Source organism: Lithobates pipiens, unplaced genomic scaffold (genome assembly GCF_037356315.1).
Source record: "Lithobates pipiens isolate NorthernLeopardFrog02 unplaced genomic scaffold, aLitPip1_a1.2 Scaffold_13, whole genome shotgun sequence".
Lineage (NCBI taxonomy): Eukaryota > Metazoa > Chordata > Amphibia > Anura > Ranidae > Lithobates > Lithobates pipiens.
The window spans coordinates 487,174,901-487,186,388 of record NW_027507718.1 but is presented as its reverse complement, the minus strand read 5'-3'; the positions used below and the strand labels follow the sequence as shown (position 1 = coordinate 487,186,388).

The 11,488-nt window shown below is 48.7% G+C and overlaps 1 long non-coding RNA gene across 1 annotated transcript in view; it reads left to right on the top strand.

The window, feature by feature from the left end:
* The first annotated feature begins 4,433 nt into the window (after positions 1–4,433).
* LOC143975538 (uncharacterized) overlaps positions 4,434–11,488 on the top strand; it is a 28,401-nt gene continuing 21,346 nt past the window's right edge. Inside the window, exon 1 of the long non-coding RNA XR_013272390.1 lies at positions 4,434–4,497. This is a non-coding gene — a long non-coding RNA (uncharacterized LOC143975538). The remainder of the gene's footprint in view (positions 4,498–11,488) is intronic.

Below are 11,488 nucleotides of genomic sequence, written 5' to 3'. Positions count from 1 at the left end.
GGAAATGTTCACTTTACTGCAATATAGATGATTACTGTGTACAGATAAACAGCTGATATTTATTATTCTGGTTGCAATTTTACTCATTCACCTGGTGAACCTGCCAGTAAGTCTGTTGTGTTTCAGCTTCTCTTATCCAGCCAAGCTGTCCAACAAAAGTGGCAGATTATTGAGACAAGCTATTTAACTACTTTCAGACCGGACCATTTTGCTGGCTTAAGACCAGACCACTTTTTGTGATTCGGCACTGCGTCACTTTAACTGACAATTGCGCGGTCGTGTGACGTGGCTCCCAAACAAAATTGACGTCCTTTATTTCCCACAAATAGAGCTTTCTTTTGGTTGTATTTAATCCCCCCTGCAGTTTTTATTTTTTGCGCTATAAACAAAAATATAGCCACAAATTTGAAAAAAAAGCATTATTTTATACTTTTTGTTATAATAAATATCCCCCAAAAATCTATAAAAAAATGTTTTTTTCCCTCAGTTTAGGCTGATACGTATTCTTCTACATATTTTTGGTATAAAAAAAAAATCGCAATAAGCGATTATTGATCGGTTTGCGCAAAAGTTATAGCGTTTACAAAATAGGGGATAGTTTTATGGCATTTTTATTAATAATTTTTTTTTACTAGTAATGGTGGCGATCAGCGATTTTTATTGTGACTGTGACATTATGGTGGACACATCGGACATTTTTGACACATTTTTAGGACCATTGTCATTTATACAGCAATCAGTTCTATACAAATGCACTGATTCCTGTGTAAATGACACTGGCTGTGAAGGGGTTAACCAGGGGGTGGTAGTGTAGGGGTTAAGTGTTCCTAGGGGCATGTTACTAACTGTGAGGGGCTGGGATTTGTGTTAGTGAACGCTGATCTTTGTTCCAATCACCTGGAGCAGAAATCAGCATCACTTGTTGCTAGGCAGAACGGGGAGATGCTGTTTACAATGGCATCTCCCCGTTCAGCCTCCTAGTGAGACGATCGCGGGTATCCCCGCGGTGATCGAGTCTGCTAGACCCGCGACCGGACCCACGAGGGTCCCGACCGACATGCGAGCATGCTGCCGGCGGCACGTCCGTGATGGCAGAGCAGCATATAGAAATGGACGTACCTGTACGCCAATATGCCTGCCCATGCCATTCTGCTGACGTACATCGGCGTGTTCCATGTTGGGAACTGGTTAAAGCAGAACTCCAGGCAAAAACTTTTTTCCATGTCTTTGTTGCTGATCTCCTACCTTCACCAACTATGCTATCCATGTTCTCCTGAGCTCTGTAGTTCCTCTGTAATAGACTGATCTTGCTGAAAAAATCCTACTGCCCAATGACATTTTGTTTGTCAGACCGCTGGCTGCTATTTCTTCTGTATCCTCAGTCAGCCGTCTGACACCCCCCTTGTAGTTCTCTGTAAAGTGAATAGGAAGTTCTATTTCCTGTAGTGGGCGGAGGGGGTCTCACAGCCCCTGGTCTGTGCCACCCATGGAGGAGGTTTCCTTTTTCTCCTCTCTCCTCCCTCCTCCCCTCCCTCCCCCACTACACTACCCACGGTTTCCACCCATCATCTCTGTGCAGAGGAACGTTATCACAAATCACTGGATGACACAGCGGGGATCTCGGGCTGTGACAGGTATTTTATTGTATGTGAAATACTGATCTCTGTAATGTCCCGCCACGTACTGGGATTGTGACTGACAGCGCACTGTTCCAATGCAGGCAGGAGGAGGGACATTACAGAGATCAGTATTTCACATACAATACAACATAATAAAAGAACAATCAGGGCACACAAATAAAATAATGATAAATGATTGCAAGCTGAACACCTAAAAGGAGCAAATCACAACACCTCAATAAATGGCAAAAAATATATAAAGTAAGTCTGTAAGTAAGTGAAGCATCAGAGGGGGCAGTGTCAGGTGACGGGTGGCCCCGCCCTCCTAATATAAGAAACGTCAGCGCTGGGATCCCTGCAGTGTCTCCGCAGTGGAGACAGAAGAAGGATGCATGTATGGACAGTACTGGACTGTGAGATCCCCTGTCGCTGGATCAGATTAGCCATCACTGGACCCCGGAGTGATGATCATCCATCACTGGATAGCAAGAGTGGATTACCACCGCTGGAATCTTTTTTAATTTTTAATAAAGGAATTTTTCAAAAGTGTGTTTGTCTTATTTAACCATTTGTACACTTTCTTTGTGAAATGGTAGGGGTACTTTTGTACCCCTTACCATTTCAAACAGGGGATCTGGGTGTCCCCTTGTTAAAGGGGGCTTCCAGATACTGATAAGCCCCCGCCCGCAGACCCCCACAACCACCGGCCATGGTTGTGGGGATGAGGCCCTTGTCCACATCAACATGGGGACATGGTGCTTTGAGGGGTCACAGACCCCCAAAGCATCCTCCCAATGTTGAGGGCATGTGGCCTGGTACGGTTCAGGAGGGGGGGCGCTCTCTCGCCCCCACTCTTTTCCTGCAGCCTGCCAGGTTGCATGCTCAGATAAAGGGTCCGGTATGGATTTTTGGGGGGACCTCCACGGCAATTTTTTTTTTTAATTTGATGCAGGGTTCCCCTTAATATCCATACCAGACCTGAAGGGTCTGTAATGGATATTTAGGGGGACCCCCATTGAATTTTTTTTTTAATTTGACATGGGGTACCTTAATATCCATACCAGACCTGAAGGGCCTGCTAACTGAATTTAGGGGAACCCCCACGCATTTTTTTTTTTTTTTATCAATTAATGAATTGTCGGCTAATACAGAGAACACTCATTGAGGCCGCGTACACACGGGCGGACTGTTCGCCCAACTTTGTCCGCTGAACAGTGTTTGGGCGGACAGTCCGCTCGTGTGTGGGCTTTCAGCGGACAGTTTCAGAGGACAGTTGGACGGACAAGGTTTTTCGGAATTTCCGAAAAACTGTCCGCTGAAACCTTGTTTCAGCGAACAGCCCGCTCGTGTGTAGGCTTGTTCGTCAAACAAAGTTGCGTGCATGCTCAGAAAGGATTTTCACGCCGAAAGCTATAATGCAGTGTATAGGACGTCGTATTTTTCGTTCCGTCGTACGTGCCGTTCACGTCATCGCGCACGGTTTCAGCAAACTGTTCGTTTGTTGTGTGTGGCCATGTCCGTCCATGCTAATTTTGAGCGGACTGTTTGCCGAAACTGTTGGACGGACAAAGTTGGGCGAACAGTCCGCCCGTGTGTACGCGGCCTAAGTGTTCTCTGTATTATGGGAGCCGACAATGGAAAGTGATTTTAAAAGACTGTTTTTCCTTGCGAAATGACACTTTGTGCAGGGACAGTTCTAAGCACGGGAAACATGCACCCCTTCACAGGTATACTATAGACACCCCCAGGTACGAAATTTAAAGGAATGTTACACTTTTATTGTTTCACTTTAATCATTATTAAAATCACTGCTCCTGAAAAAACGGCCGTTTTTAAAACTTTTTTTGCATTGATCCGTGTCCCCTGGGGCAGGACCCAGGTCCTGAAACACTTTTTAGGAAAGTAACTTGCATATTAACCTTTAAAATTAGCACTTTAGATTGTGAACGTTGGAGTCCCATAGACTTTAATAGGGTTCTAAAGTTCATACGAAGTTTAGGTCTGTTCGCAGGTTCTGGTGCGAACCGAACAGGGGGGTGTTCGGCTCATCCTTAGTAATAAGGATCTTCAACTGATATGCAATATTCAAGCTGACAAATCCTTCCACCGTCAGCATAAGGTACTCTTACCAAATCTGATGGACCACTGGGAGGGACGTCACAGGAGATGGGATTAGACAGCCATTCGAATGGTTCCTGATCACAGGGAGGAAGAACAACTGTGTATCCTGTGCAACGTCAGCTGTGCATGGATCTCTCCTCCTCTCCATCCCTCCTCTCAGCTAAAGCACACATACAGGAACCTGCTGCCCCAGTGCTACAGGATTCCCATGTCGTATTCCCAGCTGGTGCATCTCTGGCTTCCCTTTATTTCAAGCGGATCTAGGAGTGATTCACCTGTATACATCCCATCTAAACTGCTGGATTCACTTATCGGTCACACCCCATGTGTGGCAACAAGCTAATCTGGTCCATCAGATTTGGTAAGAGTACCTTATACTGATGATGGAAGGATTTGTCACCTTGAATATTATATATCAGTTGAAGATCCTTATCCAGGGCCAGATTAACATAGGGGCTTGTGGAGCTGAAGCTCCAGGCCCCTCTCTCAATATAGGCCCATGCCAATGGTTTATCAATATCTGTAGCCTTCTTGAAGGAAGAGGAGCTCTCTGTGCACTGCACACATGGAGGAGACAAGTGTAGTCACTGCAGCCAAGGCTTGTCTCTGCAGATGTCTGACTCCTATCACAGGATCTGTTACACTCACACAGATCCTTTGTGTCTGGGAGCTGTCTGGGGGAGGGGCGCTGATGTTCTCCTCAGTCCTCACAGCAGGAGCCCGGGAGGAAGGACATCTCCCATGCTGCTGACATAAGGTTAGTCAATTTGTCAGGGAGGTGTTATGTAATTATTGTGCTAGGGAACACACTTCTGCTTCCCCCTGTAATGTGCTCTCTTGTACCCAGTGCCCCCCCATGTAGTGTGCTCTCTTGTGTCCAGTGCCCACCATGTCATGTGCTGTGCATTGCAGTGCTCACCATGTCGTGCTGTGCCCACCATGTCATGTGCATTGCAGTGCCCCCATGTAATATGCTGTGCCCAGTATGTCATTTGCTGTGCATTGCAGTGCTCACTATGTAATGTGCAGTGCCCTCCATGTAATGTGCTGTGCGTTGCATTGCTCTTCATGTGATGTGCAGTGTCCACTATTTCGTGCTGTGCCTTGCAGTACCCACCATGTAATTTGCAGTGCCCACCATGTCATGTACTGTGCCATGCAGTGCCCACCATGTCATATGCTGTGCCTTGCAATGCCCGCTATATAATTTGCTGTGTCCACCATGTCATGTGCTGTGTCATGCAGTGATCCCGCCATGTAATGTGCGGTGCCCAACATGTAATGTGCGGCTCCTTGCACTACCCACCATGTCATGTGCAGTTCCGACCATGTCATGTGCTGTTCTGTGCCCACCCTGCCATGTGTTGTGCTCAGCATGTAGTGTGTTGTGCCCACTGTGTGCTGTGCTGTTCAGCAGTGCCCACCATGTAATATGCCAGTCCTAACATGTAATGTGCAGTTGCATTGCCCACCATGAAATGTGCTATGCCATGCAGTTCCCACCATGTAATGTGCTGTATCATGCAGTGCCCACCATGTCATGTGCTGCGCCATGCAGTGCCTACCATGTAAAGTGCTGTACTCCCCATGTAATGTGCTGTACATTGTCCACCATGGCATGTGTCGTGCAGTGCCCACAATGGAATGTGCTGTGCAGGGCTCACCATGTCATGTGTGCTGTCCACTATTTAATATGCTGTGCTCACAATGTAATTGCCTGTGCTGTGTCATGCAGTGCCCACCAATGTGCCCAATGGAATGTGGTGTGCAGGGCTCATCGTGTCATGTGTGGTTTCCACCATTTAATGTGCTGTGCAGTGCCCACGATGTCATACAGTGCCCACTATGCCATCAGGGCTGGTGCAAGGATCGTTGACACCCTAGGCGAAACCTAATTTTGCCGCCGCCCCCCTCCCCCCCGGCTGCGCCCATGACTCCACCTTACCCTGCCCTTGCTATACGTGACCTATCTGACCCCCTACACTGACCCCCTGACACATACACTAATCCACCTGACTCCTACTTCCTGCACTACTCACATCACACTGACCCCTACACTGACCTACCTGATAATTACACAACCTACCTGGCACCTACACTAACCAATTACACTGACACCAACCTACACTGACAATTACACTGACACTGACCATCGCACTGACACCTACACTGACACATACACTGAAAATCACACTGACACCTACACTGACACATCACACTGACACTGACAAATCACACTGACACATCACACTGACAAATCACACTGACACATCACACTGACACTGACACATCACACTGACACATACACTGGCATGACACATACACTGGCATGACACATACATTGATACATACACTGGCACATACACTGGCACTGACACATCACACTTACACTGGCACATACACTGGCACTGACACATACACTGACACTGGCACATACACTGGCACTGACACATTCACTGACACACATCACACTGACCTACATGACTCCTACTTCCTGCATTGCTCACACACAAACCCCCTCCATACAGCTCAATGTAGATCGGGGAGGATCCCTCCTCCTCCTTACCTCTGCTCTTTGATGCTGCCTTCAGCGACCATCATCTGGGCCTCTCCGACTCCTCCGCACTGGCGGCGTCCACGCGCTCCTCCTCCACGATGTCCCTGCCGGGACCAGGCCAGCACCGTCCACCTGCTCCGTCTCCACGATGTCCCCGCCGGGACCAGGCCAGCGCCGTCCACCCGCTCCACGATGTCCCCGCCGGGCGGGAGGTCAGCTGACCGACCTCTCAATGCTCCCATCTCCGCGGAGCCCCGTCCCTCCGCTGCACTCACACAGACACACAGCGCCGCCCCAGAGGGACAGGCTGGAGCAAAGGAGTCCTGGAGCGGCACTGTGAGATGAACCCGTGTGAGCACAGTGGGGCGCTCAGCGGGAAACATGGGGGATTTGTGGCGCCATTGGCACACCAGGGGGGGGGCGAGAGATCAGAAGAGGAGCTCACACTGGACAGAGGCCGTGGTTGCTCCCTAGGTGGTAGTGCGCCCTAGGCGGCTGCCTACTTCGCCTAGTGGTAGCGCCGGCCCTGTATGCCATGTGCAGTACTCAACATATAATATGCTGTGCCCACCATATAATGGGCTGTGCAGTGCCCACTTGTAATGTGCAGTGCTCACTATGTAATGTGCTCAGCTGTGCCCACCATGTCATGTGCTGTGTTGTGCAGGGCTCACCATGTCATATGCGGTGTCCACCATTTAATGTGCTGTGCTCACAGTGTAATGTGCTGTGCTGTGTCATGCAGTGCCCACCTTGTCATGTGCTGTGCCCACCGTGCAATGTGCTGTGTTGTACCAACCATGTTATGTGCTGTGCCCACCATATAATGTACTGTGCCTACCTTGTAATGTGCTGTATTGGGCAGTGCCAACCATGTAATTTGCTGTGCTTTGCCCACCATTAAATGTGCTGTATCTGCAATGTACTGTGCTATCCCCCCATGTAATGTACTATGCTGTGCTGCACCCCCTCATCCCCTCTCTTTCACCCTGTTCTCTCTCACCACCTTCATCCCCCATTTTCTCTCTCTCTCATCCCCTTCAACCCCCTATTTCCCAACACCCTCTCTCTCTCTCTCTCTCTCTCTCTCTCTCTCTCTCTCTCTCTCTCTCTCTCTCTCTCTCTCTCTCTCTCTCTCTCTCATCCTCTCTCTATTCCCCTTTTTCTCACCCCCTCTCTCTTTTCCCCTCCCTCTCATCCCCTCTCTTTCAGCTCCCTATCTCGGTATCACCTCCCCCTTGTGTGCATTTTCATTTTATTTATTTTCATAAAAGGGCCCACCAAAATCCTTAGCACCAGGCCCATGATGCTCTTAATCTGGCTCTGTCATGGTGACCTTATCTTTTATCTGTATTGCATATTTTATGGACTTTACTTATTACTCTGCACCGTTTTATATATTTTTTGACATACAATATAATACCTGTCACAGCCCGAGATCCCCGCTATGTCATCCCGATAATTTCTGATAACAACCCCCATGCAGCACTGGTGGTTCCTGACATCCGGTGTGTGTAAAGAAATGCAGCACTGATGTGATATCAATAGAATGAACAACTAACTGATATAACTACATAGTCAGTACAATGACCTCATATGGATGTAAAACAAGTGCTAATATCAGATGAATCTATGTTCTATGATGGAAAGGTCATACAGTCCCCATATAGTCTCATAGACAGAAGTGAACAAATATTAACTTGCCATAGTGAAAAAAACATAATGCGAAGCAAAAAATTTACTATATATGCATTTGTGGATACATATCAAAGCCCATAAACAGATATATATGACAACATGGTGTCTAGAAATAAATGCTTGGTGCAGACACTTTGTCAGTAGATAATCCACCACCGAAATATTTATAAGTAGGGATGGGCCGAACACCCCCCCGGTTCGGTTCGCACCAGAACATGCGAACAGGCAAAAACATTTTTGAACACGCAAACACCATTAAAAAATCAAAAGTGCTAATTTTAAAGGCTTATATGCATGGTATTGTCATAAAAAAGTGTTTCGGACCCGGGTCCTGCCCAGGGGACATGTATCAATGCAAAAGAAGTTTTAAAAACGGACGTTTTTTTAGCAGTGATTTTAATAATGCTTAACCACTTAAGGACCAGACTTGTTTTGAGATTTTGGTCTTTACATTTTGAATTGAATTGGCGATGTCCCTATATAAGTCACCGTACACTGCGTCCCTGTCATTGTGACCAGAGAGCGCGTTGAGTGGACATCTCAAGGAAGAAGAAGAACAAGAACAAGAAGAAGAGAAGTTGGCGGCGGCGGGCCACCGCTTGTAAAAGAGCTGGAAGAAGGCGGGGAGGCCCGGCAAGAAGAACCGAAGAGGGGGATAAGACCCCCGAAGTCAGAAGAAGAGGCGGCGACAGAAGACCAGGCCACCGCTAGTAAAAGAGCTAAAGGAAGAAAGCGGAGGCCCGGCAAGAAGAACCGAAGAGAGGGACAAGACCCCCGAAGTCGGAAGAAGACCCCCGGGCGGGGACAAAGAAGAAAGCCAGGCTCCTCCGCTAGTAAAAGAGCTAGCAGATGATAGCAGAGGAGTCTGGCGAGAAGACCCCCCAAGACGGAAGAAGACCCCTGGAGCTGTGCAATAAATTATTTTAAACCCTTGTGTGTTGTGTTTTATTTACATTTTTTTCACAGGTGAATGGGTAGGGGTACATTGTACCCCATATTCATTCACATAGGGTGGGGGGCCGGTATCTGGGGGACCCCTTATTAAAGGGGGCCCCCGGATTCCAATAAGCCCCTGCCCGCAGACCCCGACAACCAACGGCCAGGGTTGTCGAGAAGAGGCCCTTGTCCTCATCAGCATGTGGACAAGGTGCTTTGGGGTGGGGGGCCGCACGCCCCCCTTCCCCAAAGCACCCCACCATGTTGAGGGCACGCGGCCTGGTATGGCTCAGGAGGGGGGTCACTTGCTCGTCCCCGTTCCTGACCAGCCGGGCTGCGTGCTCGGATAAGGGTCTTATATGAACTTTGGGGGGACCCCCACGCCGTTTTTTCGGCATAGGGCTTCCCCTTTAAGTCCATACCAGGTGACGGGGCCAGCCACGTGTCAATCTTGCCGCCGAAGGCCGCGACATTGACTTCCTTCGATAGTCCTGGCTACCTGGAGCCGTGTTCAAAATGAATGGACTTTCCTCCGTGTGTGGGCAAGTCCGTCCATTTCAAAAGTACGGCGGGCTCCCGCGGGGTCGTGTGTTGGCAGGTCCGCTCGTTCGAAAAGTCCGGGGGACTTTCCGGCGGTTTGTGCGCCAGACTAAATCCGCTGGATAGTCTGATCGTGTGTATGCGGCATAAGGCGTCAGTTCTTGATTCTAGTCATATATACTGTAGAGAGGTGATTGGTGTGTACTAAAGGTATACAAAAAAAGAGGTCAGACAGGCACCATCACATGTACATCCAGTTCTAGTATTACTCCATATGGTACTACCCACCTAGCCTGGTACCAACAGAAGCCCCAACAATCTCCAAAGCTTCTCATCTTTCAGGCCAGCACTCAGCAATCTGGGATCCCGGACAGGCTCAGTGGTTCTGTATTGTGAAATGAATACAAACTAACCATCACTAGAGGGACTGAAGATGATGAAGGGAAATATTACTGTCAGCAGGTTGCTCAGTACCCTCTCACACAGTGATATAAAAACCTCCTTCCTCTTTTACAAAGAAAAACAATCACAGATGTTATAACATTCATTAAATTGTAATTTCTCTGCTGCAGGAAAGTACACAATATAGTCAATACCTGACATGGGAAATTTTCACTTTACTACAATATAGATGATTACTGTGTACAGATAAACAGCTGATATTTATTATTCTAGTTGTAGTTTTACTCATTCTAGAATTCTAGAGGCAGACAGGCACGAGCCGATAAAAGAGGGCAAGCTGGCTCTGTGTCTAGAGACAACAGTGCTGGTCGTGGACGCGGTGCATCTTCATTATCAGCACGTTGCCATGGGACATGCTTGTCCTTCTTTTCGGCAGCTGGACATGTTGAGCCGCATCATGCCGAAGACTTGGAAGACTGGATGACCAAGCCCTCTTCATCCTCCTCATCCTCTCTCACCCAGGCTCAGGGTACTAGCAAAGAAGCTGCCAATGCATCGTCTTCCCTCGTCTCAATGTCATCATCAGTGACTCCTTCCCTAGACCCAACACGTCCTCCTGAGGAGTCCCCTGAACTCTTTGAGCACAGTGTTGGGTACATGCTCCAGGAGGATGCCCAGTGTTTTGTAGGCTCTGATGATGATACTCAGCTAGAGGAAGGCAGTAGCGTGAGCGCAGAGAGAGGGGATGCTCAAGAAGGACAGCAATCTGGCAGTCATGTTCCACAAGCTGCAACATACTGCCAGGTTTGCTCCAGCGATGAAGAGGGAGGGGATGATGAGGGCACTGACTCCACGTGGGTGCCTGGTAGGAGAGAGGAGGAGGAGGCACATGTCCAACGAGGCAGGATGCCCTCTGGGGGCCAGCTTAGGGGCAGCACACCGACTGAATCAGACCGCAGGGCTCCGCCTGTGCAGGGCGCTGCCTCTGTGCGTTATTCTAAAAGTTCTTTGGTGTGGGCCTTTTTTGAGACGAGTGCATCAGATCGCACCGATGCTATTTGCAACATATGTCTCAAGCGTATCTCGCGTGGCCAAAACATCAGCCGCTTGGGCACCACATGCTTGACCAGACATATGTTGACCTGCCATGCAGCTCGTAGGCAAGCGTACCTCAAAGACCCACACCAAAGAACAAAGCGGACCTCCTCTTGCTCCTCATCAGCTGGGATCTCCAACCCCACTAGACCTTCAGTATTCTCTGAAACCTGCTCTGAGAGGAATGAAGGTGTAGAATTACATGTGTCACAGCCAAGTGCTTCCGGGCACTCTGCTAGCAGTACACCCACGTCCGATTATAGCAGGCAAATTTCCCTGCCCCAGCTGCTGGACTGTCGAAAGAAGTTCACTCCCAGCCATCCACATGCCCAGCAGTTGAATGCTAGCTTGGCTAAATTGCTAGCACTTCAACTGCTGCCTTTTCAGTTGGTAGACTCTGCCCCCTTCAGTGACTTTGTACAATGTGCGGTTCCTCAGTGGCAGGTCCCCAAACGCCACTTTTTCTCACAGAAGGCGATTCCGGCTCTCTACCGGCATGTGGAAGGCAATGTCCTTGCCT